The 19872-nt window shown below is 44.5% G+C and overlaps 1 long non-coding RNA gene across 1 annotated transcript in view; it reads right to left on the bottom strand.

The window, feature by feature from the left end:
- The window catches only part of LOC102160043 (uncharacterized), a 730195-nt gene that overhangs the window by 624806 nt on the left and 85517 nt on the right, over positions 1 to 19872 (bottom strand). The window contains exon 4 of the long non-coding RNA XR_014827486.1: positions 4637 to 4763. This is a non-coding gene — a long non-coding RNA (uncharacterized LOC102160043). The remainder of the gene's footprint in view (positions 1 to 4636; positions 4764 to 19872) is intronic.

Genomic DNA, 19872 nt, shown 5'->3' with positions numbered 1-19872 from the left:
AAAAAAAAAATTATTCTATTGAATAGTCTAGAAATGTTAGAAAGCTAGCACAACTCTGACGCTAAAACCAGATAGACATAACTCACCAAAAAGAAATCAAAGAATATGTAGTCAAATTAAAAGTCAATAGGAGTTCCCATTGTGGCACAATGGTTAACGAACCCGACTAGGAACCATGAGGTTGCAGGTTTGATCCCTGGCCTCGATCAGTGGGTTAAGGATCTGGCATTGCTGTGGCTCTGGCGTAGGCTGGCAGCTACAGCTCCAATTAGACCCCTAGCCTGGGAACCTCCATATGCCACAGGTGTGGCCCTAGAAAAGACCAAAAAAAAAAAAAGTCAACATTAAGGACTAGCAAACTGAGTCCAGCTGTACATTCAAAGTAAAAGATCGCACAACCACATAGAATTTTCTACATATAAGATTTGGTACATAAAGTGGAATGGTTTTAAAACATGCTTACAAATTCCTTGACCCTCCTCCTATCCAGAGGTGGCTCTGTGTCCCCTTCCTTTGAATCTGGGAGGGTGGACCTTTATGATGACCTCAACAAACAGAATGTGGCAGAATTATGTTCCGGAATTATGTTCTGGTGTTGTTTGTCATGGTCGTGTATATTCTGCCAGTTTCTTTTAGAACATTCAACCTGGGAGCCTCCAGGGGAAGTTTAGGTACCCTGGGACCCCACGTGGAGAAACCATGCAGAAAGTGTGGGACACCCTTGGAGCCCAGCTGCTTCAGCCCCATCAGTCTGAGTCTCCCCAGCCCAGGCACCAGGCAGGTAAGTGAGGAAGCCTTTGAGATGACCTCATCTCAGCCACTGTCTGTCTGCCTGCAAACGTGTGAGATTTCCCAAGTTGAGCCAGGTCAATTCACAGATTCATAAGAAAAATATGTGGTGGTTAGTGCTTTTTTTTTTTTTTTAGGGCCACACCCATGGCATATGGAGATTCCCAGGCTATGGGTCCAATCAGAGCTGCAGCTGCTGGCTTACACCACAGCCATGGCAACACCAGATCCAAGCCTCATCAGCAACCTATACGGCAACCCCAAATACTTAACCCACTGAGCAAGGCCAGGAATCAGATCTGCATCCTCATGGATGCTGGTCATATTTGTTTCCTCTGAGCCACGATGGGAGCTCCTTGTTAGTGCTTTAAGCCACTACTTTGTGGTAGTTTGTTCTAGAGCAATAGACCGGTAGAACATATCTAATCATCAAACATAGTCAATCAATTAATGTAATAATATATAATAATAATAAAAAAGCATTTGATAAAATTAAACATCAATTCCTTATTGAGAACATAGTAAATGATGAAAGAGCATCTGAAGTTCCCGTTGTGGCTCAGCAGGTTACGAACTCGAGTAGTATCTATGAGGATTCAAGTTCGAACCCTGGCCTCGCTCACAGGGTTAAGGCATTGCCGTGAGCTGTGGTGTAGGTCACAGTAAGCTCGGATGCCATTGCTGTGGCTGTGGTAAAGACCAGCAGTTTCAGTTCCAATTCGACCCCTCGCCTGGGAACTTCCATGTGCCGTGGGTGCGGTCCTAAAAAGAAAAAAAGAAAGAGCGTCCTTGAGAATGATCATGACTCTGGGCCCAGAAAACAACCAACACCTTGTACATTATGAACCACTGTTGGCATTCATTCCCATTAAAATCTGAGGCAAGATAAAGAGCATCAAAATTACATGAGAGTATGCTGGACCTTCAAGCCAATACACTAATAAAGAAAAAATGAATAAGAAGTGTAATATCATCAAAGAGATCAAATTAACAACATTCATAGATGATATGGTTGTCTACCTCAAAAACTGAACGAAATTAAAATATTAAGAAAAAGGACCAGAGCCACAATTATCAAAACCCATGTGCCTTTCCGCCTGTCAAAAATTAGCAAGTGATCTATCATTGTGTCATGAACATCTAAGGATTACTGCCTTAAACACCAAATGAACTAGACAAAGATCTGAAATTACTGCTCATAAAAAAAGAGCCCAGGGGACAAGAAAACCCAACAAACAAAGATCACTAAATTTACCAGTATCTACACCTTAGAAACCAGTGGGAAATGAGAAAAAAGGAAGAAAAGCTCAGGCTGACTGCAAGTGTAGCAGAGTACTTAACCACTTAGGCTCTGGAGCTAGACTGCCTGCATTCAGAATCTGAGCACCTCCACTCACAGCCCCCAAAGGCCTTAGGCATGGTCCTTAAACTCATGCCTCAGTTTGCTCAACAACAAAATGGAGACAATGATGGTACCCAAAACATAAGGCCGTGATCAAAATTAAATCTCTTTCTATATGTAAAGTATTCAGAACGGTGACTAGCAGATAATAAACAATAGCCATCATTATTTGAATAAATTCTTAGGCTAGGGTCCCCATTTGACTCAGAGAAGTAGGTAGTTGTTTCCTTCCAATTATGAACACTAGTGATTTTACAATTAAACTAGAAATAACTGTGTGTATATCCATTAAAATTTATAACACATATAACCTGTGCCTCTCATTTTAGGAATTTATCCAAGAGATGTTTTATGTATGTTTACAAAATGTGCAGATGCAAAGTTATTCAATACAGCATTGCTTAGAATAATCTAAAACAACATAAAATGTCCATCAGTAGGGGGCTTGTTAAATACATCATAGCACATGCATAAAATAGGACATGTTACAGCCATTTAAAAAAATAAGAACTATCCTTATGTACTAATATATGGAAAGAACTCTAATTGATTTTGTTAAGTTTCAGAACAGCATGAATTATAGTCTACGTTTTGGTAAAAGGTATAAATTACATATGTATATATGTGAATTATAGTATATATAATTTATGTATAATTCATATATAAAAATTTTTAATGTGTACATATACACACATAATTTTACATATTCACATATTCACATATATATTTTGGCTTACATCTATGTATAATTTCTCTGGTGTATACACTAAAAATAGGCAAATGGTTGTCTCCTGGGAAGGAAGCTGATTGGCTAGAATAGAAGCGTGGAAAAGAGTCTTATTTTTCACCATATGTCTTTTTGCTCATTTTGAATTTTGTACCTTGAGCTTATATTGTATTATAATAAGTATTTTTAAAGACATGTGCAGGATCTAAATAAAGAAAATCACATAGTTCCACCCCTTTGGTGAAACCAAAGAAATGTAAAATTATACAACAATGAAATAATATTTGCTTATAGAAATGGCAAAATCTTCTTGATTTGTTTTAAGACAAACAGCTTGATCTCACTGCTCCGAAGTGTCAGAAAATGGAGCATCACATGCACCGCTGGTGGTGATCACTACAAACATTTGGTAAAGCAATTAATTCACAGTTTCATATGAGTAATTCACTTCTAGAAATCTGTGCCTAGGGAGTTAGCCAAAGTTGGGAACAAAGATTTTGTTTTTGTTTTTATTTTTGTTTTTTGCTTTTCTTAGGGCCACACCCATGGCACAAGGAGGTTCCCAGGCTAGGGGTCCAGTTGGAGCTGTTGCTGCTGGCCTACACCAGAGCCACAGCAATGCCATATCTGAGCCATGTCTGCAACCTACATACAGCTCAGGGCAACACTAAATCCTTAACCCACTGAGCAAGGCCAGGGATAGAACCCACAACCTCTTGGTTCCTAGTTGCTTTTTTTTGTTGTTTTTTTTGGGTGTTTTTTTTTTTTTTTTTTGTCTTTTTGCCATTTCTTGGGCCGCTCCCATGACATGTGGGAGGTTCCCAGGCTAGGGGTCAAATCGGAGCTGTAACCACCAGCCTATGCCAGGGCCACAGCAACTCGGGATCCGAGCCGAGTCTGCGACCTACACCACAGCTCACGGCAACGCCGGATCGTTAACCCACTGAGCAAGGCCAGGGATCGAACCCGCAACCTCATGGTTCCTAGTCGGATTCGTTAACCACTGCGCCACGACAGGAACTCCCCCTAGTTGGATTCGTTTCCACTGAGCCACGATGGGAACTCCCCTGGAACAAAGATTTGTGTACAAATGTGAATAAACATGACTAAAAAAGTGGATTAAAATAATGTTTTTGAAATATTTTGAAACAGGGGTTGAATCGGAGCAACAGCTGCCATCCTCCACCAAAGCCACAGCAGTGCCAGATCTGAGCTGCATCTGTGACCTACACCACAACTCTTGGCAATGCTGGATCCTTCACCCACTGAGCAAGGCCAGGGATCAGACCCACATCCTCATGGATCATAGTTGGGATCGTTAACCACTGAGCCACAAAGGGAACTCCCCAAGTTTATTTTTATGATAAAAAGTTGTACTTGAACATTTGAAATTGGGAATATTACTGGGTAACCTCATGAGATATTATTAAATAAATGAATAATATATGAGACTATATATGCTGTATCATTCTACCTTTTTACATATTTTTATTCAAGTGGATGTTTGTTTTATTGGCACCAGGAAATATCATCCCTCCCACACATCTCACAGCAATAGGCAAGATCTGGCAAACAATTTAGATCAAAGAACCTTAAGGTTATTTTATCAATATAGCGGCACTGAAGTAGGCCATGCCTCTTTTCGAATCAAATGCTAAGAAAGGGACACTGGTAATGAAGGGTCCTCTGCCATATTACACAATACAATATCCTCTCACCTGTCTCTATTGAACTCCTTCCTTGTCGGCAGCTTCCCAGTAACACAGGGCTGAAAGTCTTGAAACTACATTTCCAAGGCTCCTTTCTTTTGTTAGACGTGGCTACTGAGAGGCATTCACAGGAGGTCTACGAAACAGAAGAGAGAGAAGAGCCATTATTTTGTCCCACAGCAGCCACAGACTCTCAGGCATCAGCAGATGGCAGATATGTGGATGCCTCAGCAGCTTCCAGTTTTCTTCCTAAAAACGGCTCACATTGCTGCTCTAAACTGTTGAGATCATCAGTAGCAAGCCCTCTGGGATTTCAGCAGCCTCCTAATCGCCAAGAAAGCGCTAGGATTCCTGCTTTCTGGATTCCCTGAAAGCCAGCAGCATCCCTGATGCTCTCACTCTCCTGCCCAGCTCTTCTAAGAGTTCTGTAAGCTCCTCAACCCCTAGATCAACTCCCTTTCTGATTAAAATACCCAGGGCAGTTGCTCTGTCCCTGACCAACCCCAGACTGAGACTGACAGGACTTCCACATTTCAACCTCTCACATCTTTATAAAAATCTACATCCCACCAAACAAGGCATTGGCTCAAAAGAAAAATAGGAACACAGATGTTAATATTAATGTTTTCAGAAATTCTATTAACATATTTATCTTCTTGACATTTCATGATCTAAAATAGGACCAGTTAAGAGTCCAGAAATTCTGGTGTCCATAACTTGCAGATGTTCAGCAAGACATGTTAAAATAGTGGTTCTTGGAGTTCCCATCTTGGCTCAGCAGTTAATGAACCCAACTAGTATCCACGAGGACATGGGTTCAATCCCTGGGCTTGCTCAGTGGGTTAAGGATCCAGTGTTGCCATGAGCTGTGGTGTAGGCTGGCAGCTACAGTTCTGACTCAACCCCTTCAGCCTGGGAACCTTCATATGCCATGGGTGCAGCCCCCCAAAAACAAAAAATAAAATAAAAGTGGGAGGAGGAGGTTATGCTCCTGTCATCTAGTGGGGAAATCCAGAGATGCTGCTAAATATTCTACAGTGCACAGGCAAACCCCACACACAGAGAATCATCTGATCTGAAATGTCCCTGGTGCCAAAGTTGAGAGATGCTGCCTTAAATCTTTTTCATAAGTCTTCCAGGATCATTACATCAAAAGCTCACATTACACAAATTTTAAATTAACTCCAAAAACGGGCCATTGCCAGAACCTATGATACAGAAGATGGGGGGAGCCAAGTTGAAGAAGAGGATACCCTCCTTCAAAACCACTTTTAACCCAGATAACAAACAAACCACAAGGGGTGTGCTAAGAGAACAAAGAGAAGGGGAAAAAAACTCTTATACATAGAAATTAGACCTTCTCTCTCTCCGCAAAATAATGACAGTGGTTATTTCCATGTGACCTAATTATGGATGCCTTTTCTTTCCCTCTTTATGCTTTTCCATATTTTCCAAATTTGATGTAATGGTCATACATCTATAATTATATAAAAAAATCAATAAGCATTATACTTTAAAATAGATGGACTGAGAATAAGCAACTCTTTGGAGGAAATATTCTAGTCATATTGCTTCAAGTACTTTATATCATCACTGAAATCCTCATGGGAAATAGAGACAAACAGAAAAATTATGCAACTCCCACCAACCTTATTGTTCTGCTCGATAACTACACACCCTCCCACCAAGTTTAATTAACCGTGTTTCTGAGATTTACCCAAAATGGTCAGGAATGGATTGTAAATCTTCCCTCAGCAACAACGGTGTGCAGAAACAGGAATTCTACTATGTTTGGACCAAGAGATTGTTGTTCAGATGACACAGAAGCCTCGTGAGACAGAGAAAGAGGCAACATCCTTCTTGGTATCTCACAAGAGGAAGCCCAGACAATCAAACTGGATTTCTAAGGCCCTTGAGTGTGAAATTCTGTCAGCTCAGAATTAAGCATTTCCACGAACAGCAACATTTTACCCATGCAATGCTGTTTGTGACTCAAGGTTAGCTTTCAGTCAGATTCCCACTGGTTGAGTCTGCAGATTTGCCCACAATCCCTGTAAGGCAAAAACCAGAGTACGGGCTCCTGTGATGTGACCTCCTGAATGCCACCCCTAGTTCCCTCTTCCTGCTGGAGGAATCTAGACTCCAGGAGACCTCTGGCCATGGTACTGTACCAGCTGGGGGGAGGGGCAGTGCTCAGCCTATAGCTAGCTCCTCTCACCCTTCTAATGCCCTCTGACTTGGTGCGTGCAGGGGGTGCTTCCAACTCACTACCATGTTCTTGGAGTCTCTCAGTGGCACCTTGTCCACGAATGGTTGTAGCTGATCCTCCTGTGAAGGGGAACAGAATCAGGAACCACCTATGTTGCCATCCTAGTGACATTGCTCCAAGGCTAGCTTTTAATCTGTGGGTTTCAAGGATTTAGTTCATTCCTGAATTTTAAAGACCCATAAAATATTTATTTTGTTATTTAAAATATATGAATTATTTACATACCATTGGGCCATACTTAGAACTAGGCCAGGGGACTCTTGCTCCCCCTCCTCCCAGCTCTAAGAGGGGAAATTATCCCTAGCGCGAGTGTGCCTTAGCCAGGAGCTGTTCCCTGAAACCCCCTGTGAGCGTAATCAGCACTAGCCTCAGACCCTCCTGAAAACTCCAGGGAGTGGCTAGCCAGTCCCCAAGAGGGGTAGCTGCACAGAGGGCTGTTGTGTCTGCCGCACCAACCTGAGCTCAGAGTGGACCACGATCCAGGTGACCAACCTCTCCGATCAGGTGTCCTGCTCCCAGAGCACATTTGGGGCGACTGAACAAATACTGTAGCAGAGAAACACATTTCATCATTTACAATCTCTCCACTGCCTTCTAAGGAAAATAAATCCTAAAAAATCCTTTGGGCTTGCTGACAGAGGTAATGAACATGAGAATGCAAGACTGGAGAAACTAGGAGAAAGATAGATTAAACTACTCGCTCAAGACATGAAAGGATATAAAGAAATGGGGAATGTTAGAAAGGGGGAAAGGTGCAGCTAGACTGGCAAGGTGGAAAGAGTTTTTAAGAGCATTTCAAAGTGGAACTTTGTGAGAGCACAAATGCTGTTTGGGTGATGGGTGATGTAATTATATCTTGTTTCCCCTTAAAATCCTTATTAAAAATCTAGACTTCTTGCTTTGTATACTGTCAGTATTCAACAAATATTTGTTGAATTAATGAATGAATCAACAGACCAAGGATTGTTTAATGGAGTTGGATTTTTCTCTTTGGCAGGGGACACAAAAAGTACTGAGTCCTTCCTCTTTGATGCTGCTCCGCTGTCTTCATAATCATGGTTTTTAAGACTGCATAAATTCCAACTCGCTGGCATGCTATAATTTACTTATTCATCATAATTTGATTGTTTCTTCTGTTTTTCTATCAGAGGCAATGCTGCAATAAAGATCTCTGGACACACAGCCTTTTTCTGTATACATGTTGACAAACTGCTTTCCTAAAGGCACAGGCCCTGCAAATGCTAACATAGCCATGAGATGGTTGAGGAATCATGGTTTGAATCAAATAGGAAGCCCAGAGCAGAGAGGCCTAATTCCAGTGGATGGGCTTCAGAGATGCTAGGCAGACCCAGGCATTAGTCACTACCTAAACTTTTGTGAGGCCACCCAGGCTGAGCTCAGCTGTGTCCTGAGAATATAGAATCTTGGTCTGATATGGAAGACAAACATGCAAACAAGTGATTAATATGTAGTAAGATGAGGGCTATTACAGAGGTAAGCTGAGAATACAAGATACTAGCATCTAAGCTAACCTAGAATGAAGAATATAAGATACTAGCATCTAATCTAACCTAGAATGAAGAGAAGAGAGAATGTCAGGGAAGATTTCTGGAGGAAGTGATGCCCATACTCTTTCTTGGAAGAGGAATAGAGGCATTCAGTTGAAGAATGGGAAGGGTAGTGACTTCCAGGCAAGGAGAAAACCATTCGCAAAGGTGGGGATACGAAAAAAACATGATGGGGCAAGGAGCATAAAATGTCATGTGCTGAATAGGGATTGAGGCCACCACAGTTGAGAAGATATGAATATTCTTGAATACGCTGCTGGGAATTTGAGCATCACACCACAGGCAAAATGGTTGCAAGCCAGGAGTTGACTGGCCGAATGCTGTTTGCCTCATGTAAAGATCACTGGAGGGCGAGGAAAGGCTGGAGCCAGGAAGGCAAACAGAAGTAATCCCAGAGCTCAGTGTCCAGGAAGGGCCGCAGGAGCAAGGGCATCATGGCAGGTAGTAACCTCCTAACATTTCTCAGGGAAGGCACATTCCCCGATCATCAGAACACAAAGTTCAGCCACACCTACAAGAATTAATTTTTCTCAACTTTCACAAGGCAGATGCATTCATCGCACTTTTACAGTTCCGTTCTAAAATGACTCCTCACTATTTCCATTCTCTTGGGATAGAACATGATGGGGGATGATATGTGCAAAGGAATGTATGATATGTATGACTGGGTCACTTTGCTGTACAGCCGACACTGGCACATCATTGTACATCAACTATACTTTAATTAAAAATTAAAAGAAAAAATTGAAAAAGAAAATGATTCCTCAGAGTTCCAGTTTTCTGGACTTCTAGTTCCATTCTCTGATACCACCTTCTGCTGATGGCTCCGCGATGCCATCTTGTTACCGGGATCACACTGCATAACTGCTACTAATTTCTCCCTGGATCCTGACCCCGATTAGCTCAGAAAGCTGCCTCTGCTATACCTTGACATGTGGAGGTAGAACCCACCAACTGGTATCTTCTTAGCATGTTGGGGCATCAACATGACAGCTCCATGTGCTCAGTCTATGGGGATTCATCTGGGTTCTCCAACAGGATTTGCACACAAAGAAATTTACCAGAAGTCTTAAAATCTGCAGTCAGTAACCTGAGGAACCAGAAGAATCAGAGAACCAAGAAGCTAAAACTGTGGAGTTCCTGCCATGGCACAGTAGATTAAAAATTCAACTGCTTGGGTTTCTGTGGAGGTATGGGTTCAATCCCCAGCCCTACACAATGCTGCAGCTATGGCCTAAGTCGTAGCCATGGCTTGGATTCATTCCCCAGCCCGGCAACTTCCATATGCTGCAGGTGCAGCCACAAAATTTACAAAAGGAAAAAAGAAATTAAATTGTATAAATTCCAGCCTGAGTTTTAAGTCCAAATGTAGGAGAAACCCAATAGCCCAGCTCAAAGACTAGAGAAGAGAGAATTCTTTCTTACACAGCCTTTTATTCTATTCAGGCCTTCAATGGATTGGATGAGGCCCATCCCCATTCAAATGTTAATCTTATACAGAAACACCCTCACAGACACACCTAGAACAATATTTACCCAAATATCTGGGCCCTCCATGGCCGAGTCAAATTGACACACATAATTAACCACCACAGGAATTAAGAGGACCACAGCCAAAAATGGGAAGTCTTGAATACATATGCCAGTCCCTGGAGCCGTACTATTCAATAGAGTAGACACATGCTTGAAATGTGGTTAGTCTTAATTAAGAAGGGTTGTAATAGCAAAACACAAGATTTCAAAGACTCAGTATCAAACACAAACAGTAAACTATCTTAAGAATAATTTAATATTTATTATATGTCAAAGGACAATAACAATATTCAGACATATTGGTTTAAATAAAATATATATTAAAATCAGTTTTACCTATTTCCTTTTACTTTTTTAATGTAGCTGTTAGAAAATGTTGAGTCATATATAGGGCTCGCATTCGATTTCTCTTGGCCAGTGGTGCTCGAGAGGGCTGGGTAGAAATGAGTTAACAAGGATAAGGGGTAGCATGAGGGTCCAGATTAAAAAGTTAAAATTCAAGGTACATTTTTAGTCTTAGTACAGCACAGACTAATAGGGAAACTGAGGCACTAACCATTAATACAGCTGAGCTCACATTGTTGGGGTGAGGGGTGACTGGGCTTCCCTGGGCCTAGGACTCCTCAGATCTTTGGCTTTGACCTCATAGGTAAGACCAGACTCCACTCCAGGTGGGATGGACACTGGCCTTGTTCAGGGACTGTGCTGGTGAAACTTGCAGAAGGAGGCTCTCCCCAGTGCCATCAGCATGCTGCTGTGTAAGGTGGGTGCCGACACTGCTGCTATCTGCCTTCTTTGACTTGGGCAAATTCTACTCAGAAGGAACAATAACCCTCTCTGAAGCAATTCTTATTCTCTCTGATCAAATACATTACAAGTTTGTGTTTCCAACTGGATAAAATCCTAAGGCTGGCTGCTGTGGGCTGGAGGCCCCAATGCCCATATCATTGGACAAATAATAAGCCTTCCTTCTCTTTTGTTTGCTTTTCTAAGTACTAAGAGGTAACAGATAGAATTAATTCCATTTACTGAGAAAATTTCAAATCCATTTGTAAATACTGGTTTGGTTCTTAAATGGTCCTTGAGAGGTGATATATAATTAAAGCCTGTTTAGATTTCACTTAAACAAGAAGCTTCTGAGGCAGGCAAGAGTGATGCTGCTGGAGGTGTGTGTTTACAGATCTTATTAAGGCCTTAAGCATCTAGCAGCGCCCACCAGGCCTCAGTGGGCAAACGCCCAGAGCATGAAGGAGGAAGTTACAGGTGGAAGGCAGTGAAGGTTGAGGGACTTCCCAGGAAAGTAGGGAGAAATGAGTAAATAGCAGGTGAGGCTGAAAATGGCCACAGGAAAACCTTGCTCCAGCCAATCCGCACATCCATGACTTCATGGAGAAAGGTCAGGGCTACAGTAAGCTGGGAAGCCTGGGTCCTGCTAGGATGGGTTTGGCGGGGTCTTGGCAAAGCACCAAGATGTTCCAGTAGCGTGTCTTCCTCGCCAGGCAGTCATCACCATAAAAGAGACCCCTTCAGCCTCTCTAGTAACCGCTTGGCCCCACAGGCTCTTCCCTGACTGGCTCCTGTCCCTTTCCTGGCCATTTCCTGGAGGCTCCTTTGGCAAAACAAAAGTGATGAGAACGTAACTATCAACCTGACAGCATTTCTGGTTTTGCCATACCCTGAGTTTGCTTCACATTCAGTCTCTTTGCCTCCCCACTCACTACATTCTAACAAATGTCCTGCACTGCCACACTGATCCTTGGGCTTGTTGGGAGATAAGGAGATCAACAGGAGCCAGGTGGAGTGAGCACTGCAAGAGGTTATGCAAGACTGTAATGAGAGCAGAAGTCGGCCACTAGGGGGCAGTGGTGAGAGCGCTGGGTGCCAAGAAGTGGAGCTGGGGCCACACACCAACATGGCTCATTGCAGCTTATTGGGGCAGAGAGGACTGCGGGTCTCTTGGGGCTTGGATCTAAGGTGCAGGGCTGAATTCAGATTAAGAAGATCAATCATGTATGGCCTGAATGTTTGTTTCCTCCATGAGCGCACAAAGGCTGCATTCAAGGTGAAAAGATATGAGGCGAGCATCGGGCCCCTGGAGTGGCTCTCCTGGAGCCACAAGGGCACTGGAGATCTCATGGAGGTTGGAAGTAGCATTCGGGGGTGACTCAGATATTCAGACTTACGGTTCACTCATGGCAGAGGGTTCGCATGTGTGCCAAACACTGACAAGTGCAGTCGTGTGTCAATTATTCCTTCTCCCTTACACAGAATCACACCAGGAGGTAAGGTACCAACTAGAAAATTACATTTCGCAATCTCCCTTGCAGCTGAGAGTTGTGGCCTGTGTGCCAAAGGGACAGGAGAGGAGTCAGCGGGGAATATCTGGGAAGTTTTGCTTTCCATAGACAGCACCCCTTTTCCCACAGTCCCTTCTTTTGCTTCCTGCCAGAGACATAAATAGGAGGCTAGAGAGGGAGTAGCCACTATTTTTCCATCAAATGGTGACCATGAGAAGAAAGGATGTAAGCCAAGAACAGCAGAATATAAAGAAGGAGCCTGGGCTAAAGCAGCTAAAGTTTTTTTTTTTTTTTTCTTTTTTTAGGGCTGCACTTAGGACATATGGAAGTTCCTAGGCTAGGGGTCGAATTGGAGCTGTAGCCGGGGCCACAGCCACAGCAACATCAGCTCCTTAACCCACTGAGCAAGGCCAGGGATTGAACCCACATCATCATAGACACTATGTCAGGTTCTTAACATGCTGAGCCACAACAGGAGCTCCTAAAGATAATTATTTACAGGTCCAAGGTCCCTGTAGCAGATACTTGAGTAAAAATGTCTGCCTCCATATTCTGAAAGATGATCATTAATAGAAGCTGGAAAATGGGTCTTGAAGACTCAGAAGCATCTAAACATACTGAGGGGAAAGGGAAATAAGGGGGTTATGAATAGTTAGAAATTAACATGCAGCATTGGATTCCTAGGAGCCACCCCATCCTCACTATGGGAAGATCAGATTAGGACAGAAGAAAAAGGGGAGGGATTGGACCCACAGCAGGAAAGGGCACCTCAGGCAGCACCTCAGGCTGGAGAAGCCAAAAACGAGGTCTCTGGGGTTTCACACCTCAGAAATGGAGCTTGTCTGGGCATAGTTCCAGCGGATGGAGATAAACTGGTCCTCAGCTAATGCTGGTTGAAGACTTGGCCCTTACTGTGCTTCCAAGGCAGAAGACGAGCCCCGTGCTAAAATCCTACAGGTGTCAGGCACTTGCCCCCTGGTCTGTCACAGAGCAGGTGTGAATGGATTCTGGAGGTGAGAAGAGTCCACCCTTGCTTTGGAGTGACAGCCAGAGGGTCAAGTGGCTTCTTGTTCTCAGAGCTCCTTGAACTCCTCATGTCAGAGCTCTTGGTCTTACAAAGGGAAGGGGGTTAAATGCTTCATCTCAGTTCATGAGGTTGCTCGCTCCCTGGTCCTGAGGTTGGTAACAGGGTCTGAGTGAACTCAGCCAGGCACCTGCAGGCGCCCCAAATGCTAACACACACTCAGAGTAAAAGAAGGCAGAGCTGGCAGGAGAGGCATGAGAATGTGAGCAGAAGAAGCAGATAAGGGGCTTAGTGATGACTGACATCTCCTTGAGGAGGCCATTATATTGGTGGTAGGAATAAAACATATTAACTTTATTAATACAAGATGGCTTTGCCCTAGTCGCCAGCCCATGCTTGCTGAGCAGCATTCTAGCCTGGCCTGATGCAGTCTCTCCCCTCCCCACCCCCTGGGTCCCCAACCTCACCATGTCACTGCCAGGGCTTCTGTGTTGGAGAGCGGAGAGGAAGGGACAGAGGCTGAGGATGAGTGACAGGCCCAGAGGTGAGAGCCCATGGCTGTGTTCAGGGGACTTTGAGACCCAAGCCGTGGGGAACAGCTGCTGTGAGGGAGGCAATGTGAGGGAGAAGAAAAGGAGAATTTAAGAAGTATTGGTGGAGGCCATGCTTTCACTTCATGGGTCTGCAGATGTACAAGAAAAGAACATAAATTGTTTTGAAATTACTTTGGGTTGTGTATGCTGTGTCCTTTGAACCACAACACTGCTTTGGGAATAAACCATGGGAATAGTGGCTCCATAAAAGTCATAAAAACAATCTAAAAAGTCCCTCATGGACATAGGGACTGTCAGAGAATCCCATAATTCTTTTCTACTTCTATTTCCAGGCTACTTCTTTGGCCAGGTTGGCTCAGGTGGGGTGGCCTGAGCTCCTCCCATCCTCCTGGCACTGCTAGCTGTGCTCTGTCCCGTGCAGTCCCCTCCCCAGCCTGACTGTGAGGCAGACAGCGTCCCCTCCTGCTATGTCTTCCCCAGACCAACCCAGAGGCCTTTTTCTCTGTCAGGAATAGACTAGCGATCCCTGCACACCTAGACACTGTTTTCATTCTTTAGGGCAGTTGTCATCAACAAATCACACACACACACACACACACACACACACTTTCCTGGACGTAAATCTGCCAAGCCAACCAGCACGGAACAGCAAAGGAAAAACACTGATGGCTCTAGCGATTGCCTTGTTTCTTCTCAGATGGGTCTGTGGCTTCTCCGAGCCCCTCACCTGGGGGATGTGGCCCTGGCCTCCCTGGAACACCATCACTTCCTTCCAAGGAGACAGTCACCTGGGTCCTCACATGGAATTCCAGTCCTGCCCCCTGTGAGGAGGAAAGTGTGCCTAGGAAAGTCCCCTTTGGAGGAAATGCGCCATTAGGAATGGACAGTTCCTGAGAACCAGGAATAGCAGAGAAAGTGGCCATGGTTAAAAAACAAAGTCCAATCCATGGTGCAGATATCAAGCATAGTCAACCTCCTCCATTGTGGAGCCAGTTATTAATGGATTGCCTTCAGCTCCATCGATTTGAGATATTTCAACATCCTCAACCAAATCCAAAACACTAGCATTTGGTTGCTTGGCCTTCTCAACCCCAGAAACCTGTACCTGAGCTCCATTCCCATAGTCACACCAATTGTCTGTACTATCAACACAACCAGCTCTCCTTCCAGCCCATCCTTCCATACACCTGGGAGTGTTTGAAGCAGTCCTTGAGATCCTTAATTTTCTTCCAACCTACCAGTCAGTTTTTAGCCTCATTCTCTTTCAAATTCATTGACTATCTGAATCATTGACTATCTGAATCATTTTCTGCCTCTGGAATGAGTGGGACTGCCTGGTTTTGAATCTTATTTCTAGCATGTTCTACATACGTGAATTTGGGCTAATTTTATTTACACTTAGTTTCCTCATCTGTTAAGTGGACTTAATATTAACTTGACCTCCAAGAGTTGTTAAGAAATTTTAAAAGACAATACACGTAAAGAGCATAGATCTTTGTGTCTGGAGCGGAGGATGCACTAAGTAAACATTAGGTATCATTATTACTCTCATTCCCCCACTCTTGTCCATCAAAACCCCAATTCTGGTTCAATGTCACAACCCATCTTCTAAAATCTGATACCTAGGAAATGGAGTAGTGCTAAATAAAATCTTCTAATTCTGAGAAGCTTCCATCCCTGCCATTAAACATGGGTGTTCTCGCTGGATTCTCAATGCCACCAGCCATGCCTCACACTCATTTCCCCTAATTTTCAATCCACATATTCCTAATTTTTCTCAAGCTACTTCCACAATCCTTGAACATGCCCAGCATAAAACTTTGTCTCCTGTTTCTTTAGGAAAATGGAGATCCCAGGTGTAAATGCCCTCAACCTCTAGCTCCTGTAACCTATTAACTGAGAACCACAGAGAGAACTGCCTCCTTTCCTCCAGCCCCCTTCCTGTCCAAGAACAAACGTCCTCTCTGTCCATCCTCTGATCCTCCAGGACCTCCATCCATCAACTACGGTTTCCTATACCTTCAGCCTTCCTACTGGGCCTTTTTACTCATTTGGTAAATAGATGTGTCTTAGTCATTCCCCTACCCTTAAGGAAAAACTCAAGTTTTAACTGGTGTTCCTTCTAGTAAGACTTCTTCTTATGGGAATTCCTACAAGTGGGGTCTAACTCAGTCTGCCCATTCCTCCCTCAGCCTCCTCCAGTCAGACCTCCATTGCCACCACTCCATCTATGTCAGTTCTTAACTTCAACTCCTGTAAACTTCTGGCACTAATAACAGTTCCTTTTTATCTAACACCCCATTCCTCCACCCCAGCCCTTGTGTGAGCACCCACATCAACACACCTCCCAGGTTTTTTCTGCCTCCCTCCACCTTTCCTGCCCAGGCATGTATATGGAATCCTCTTCCTCCAACTCCCCTTAAAGGTTTGGGTTTCCTAGAATTTTCTTTTCAACCTACTGCTCTTCATATGCTGTATACCCTCCCTGGGTGACTGTATCCTCCTATGTGGCTGCATGTTTCCAGATCTCTAAGTCCAGTTTTTGATTCTTTCTTAAATGTCATATCTTATTGGTCACCTGAAATCTTCATTTGGATGCACCCAAAGGACCTCAGACACATGTTCGGACTTCATCATCCTCTCTGATTCCTGATTCCTGATTCCTCATGCCCAACATTCCTCACCTCAAATGATGACACCACCATCTTTTACCTGAAGATTTTCTTCTCATTGATTTTCCCCCTTTGATCTTGTTGTCCTAAACCTTCCATGCATGTGGTCTTAGAGGGAGATATCCAACACAAATCTGATCCATTCACCAGCCTGCTCAAAACTTTGATTCCCATTTTCAAGCATTTTATCAAAGCCTCCAATAAACCACATCATCTGTTCTTAGAAAACTTCGATTTTCCTCCTTTCACTCCCCACCTTGCATACCAAGCTCCAGCCAAACCAAAGGTCTGTAGCATCCCATACACTGTATGCCACACTTGCATCTGTGTATCCTCCGAGGCTGAGCAGATGGAGTATATCTCCTTTTCCATGTTCCCTTAGCAACCCTCACATACTGACATCTGAAATTTCACCACACACTGTAGTTGGGAAAATTCTTTACGTCCTGGCTCCCCCACCAGCATGTGAACTCCTTGAAGGCAGAGCTGAGTCTTAGCCTTCTCTGTGTGCCTGGCCCCTTCCCAGCCCCTGACCTATGCTCGGTCTTGAGTAAAGGGCGGTTGAACTGAACTGAACTGACTGTTGAAGTTGGCCACGCTGCCACTCATTCTCAGAACTCTCCATATCTGGCCTACATCAAACCTTCCTGCAACTGCCTCTTCAAAGGCAGGCACATTCCTTCCAGATGAAAGTCTTCTATTCCACTGCCACATGCTCTTTTCCTAACTCTCGTTACAGGAGTTGCCACTTCACTCGTACGGTCCCGCAAGTGGAAGCGATTTTCTGGTTTTAAATAAAATAAAAGTCACCCGACACCCCCAAAGTCATCCAAAACTCTTTGTGTGATGGGAGCGACACTCAACGGGGTATCGGGACACTCGAGTTCCAGTCGCTGCTCTGCGGCTGACGCAGAACGGAGAAGAGGCACCATCTGGTGAGGGCTTCACCCCCACTCCCACAGGGACTAGCGGGGAAAGCCAAGACCAGAGCTGTGTTGTCCATGGGTCAAAGCCTTTTTTGTCTTGTGTTTACCAGGCATCATTACAAGCATGATGGTGACATGCTTGGTTGTCAGAGTGGCCTTGAAGGACGCACAGAGGTTGATAAAATGATTGGTGGGGGGTCGGGGGGCGGGGGGGGGGAGAAAAGGAATACAGAACAGTCTGTACTGGCCTCATCTAAGGATGAAGCCAGGACCAGGAGGCCCCGGAGGAAATATGGGCCTGAGATGCGGGCTCTGACCTGCCTGCCCTGGCTCTCTTAACTCTGCTGGAGTCCTCCCGGCCCAGACTTATCTCGCATGAACTTGTTCACTCCTCACTTCCTCTCAGCCAGCTCTTTTCAAATAAACACTTTCCTATAAAGCTTTCACTTTCATCTGCTGTTATAAATGGCCCTAAAGCCAGCAGAGCCACAGCAATGAGAAGCTACTCTCAGCCTCAGATGTTGCATGGCACCTGGTCTCTTCTTCAGGAGATAGGCACAAGCAGCCCTCCCCACACCGGCTGCCCCACAATCTCCCTGGCTCTGTAAATCCTAGAGAAAGATGGGGGCTTGCCCAGCCCTGCACTCCCAACCTCAGAGGGATCACAGAAAGTAAGAGAAGCTTGAGTTTAAAATAGCCAGCAACCCGTGGGTGCCTCCTAGCTGAAGAGGAAAGGTGCCGACCTTCAGTAACTCAGCAACCACTCACTCGCCAAGAACGGAGCACACGGTCTGCTCTGTGGGGAGTGTGAAATGATTTCTTTCACACTGTTCCTATTGGAACATTCCCCATCGACAGCAATCACTCACCTGCCCAGATAGACCGGCTTGGAGAGGCAACAAAGGATCAGAGAATATGCAGGATTGCAAGGTACATGGAAGCACACAGATGCACCCACGGAAATTCACACACCAATGCGCAGTGAACACACACTCAGACAACCACTCACACAGATACTTAGGCGTGCCCAGAAACAAACCAGCATTCATCCACCTGGACCTTCACAGCCTCAGACCCGTGGATGTTCAATTCCAGACCCAGGCATACTCACATGCCCAGGCACTCATGGGCACATCACACTCCAGTGTACAGAGCCCAAAAAAAAAAAAATGTAGATGCTCAAAGAATAAAAAAATAAAATGTAGAAATATGCATTACCACCTCAACTCCTGACACAGACTGGAGCAGAGGCAGCAAAGGGTGTTTAAGAGTCAAACGACGTGCTACGCAACTCAGTGATTAACTGTGGACAATGGAAGGGTGAGTGGATGGGAGGAAACAACGCTGGAAGTGAGGTGTAAGGAGAGCTGTTACTGGACTAGTTTGTGTGAGAAATGAGCAGGGTCTGCAAAGGAATGGATCTAGAGACATTTTTTAAGTCAAACTGAATTAACTTCGTGACTAATGCAATGGACCTAGAAAAGGGGAGAGGAGGAATGCCTCTTGGGATTCTGGCTTGGGCAATGGGGTACCATCCACAGCAATGGGTGATACTGGGGAAGAAGCTGGAAGGATGGCTGCAATGACCCCTTTGGTTATGTCAATTATCTCTGGAATGTACTCACCCTTGGGGACTTGGCCAAGACTCGAGGAGCCTACAACCCAAACCCCAGCGGACTTTCAGAGTCTCATCACGGGCACTTTGTCAGAGAAAGGTGAGCACGCAGAGTTCAGATGAAAGGGATATGGGCCTGACCAGAGGCTGGAGGAGCCTGGAAACCACAGGTCAGGAAGACTCAAAGCTTCCCTGCCCTCAGTGCTTCTGATTGATCAATTTCTTCCAGATACCCCATATATTTGGGCTGCCATGAATTACTATGGTCTAACAGCATGATACCAAACTTCCCTTTGGATCAATCCCTCTCTGGATTCCAAAAGGCACTTTTGGAGGTGAAGGTCACCCTCTTCCTCGCTCTTCCCCCAGGTTCTCTGCTTTGGGCAAGAAACTGACATGTACCATGGGGTCCTATCTCTGTAACCTTTTTTATCCTTTAAAGTGTGATAGCTTAAAAATAAAGGGGCACCTGAGAAAGGACTTAATAAGTACCTAAATACTACCCAGCAGTATTTATGGCCTGAAAAGAACAGTGAAGAACACCCTAGAGATGGCGCACCACCTCTGGAGACTAGCTGTGATGAGCACAGTTGAAGAAGAGCCTCACAAAAGTGGCAACTAATCTGGCTGCATTTTCAGCATTAAATCTTCCCTGTGAAGGATGAGAAAGAAATTCTTCTCTCAAAGGCCTAATTCCTGGGAACTGGGTGTGACTTTGATAGAAATCAGGTCCCAGGGAGGAAACACTGGTAAAGTTCTGAGAGTTTCAGATGAGCTCAGCTCTTCC

This window comes from Sus scrofa, chromosome 14 (genome assembly GCF_054392235.1).
Source record: "Sus scrofa isolate SSC_HxYL_T2T_F1_AM1 chromosome 14, Sscrofa_HxYL_maternal_Yorkshire_Landrace_v2.0, whole genome shotgun sequence".
Classification (NCBI taxonomy): domain Eukaryota; kingdom Metazoa; phylum Chordata; class Mammalia; order Artiodactyla; family Suidae; genus Sus; species Sus scrofa.
This window is presented reverse-complemented; position numbering and strand designations above follow the sequence as displayed.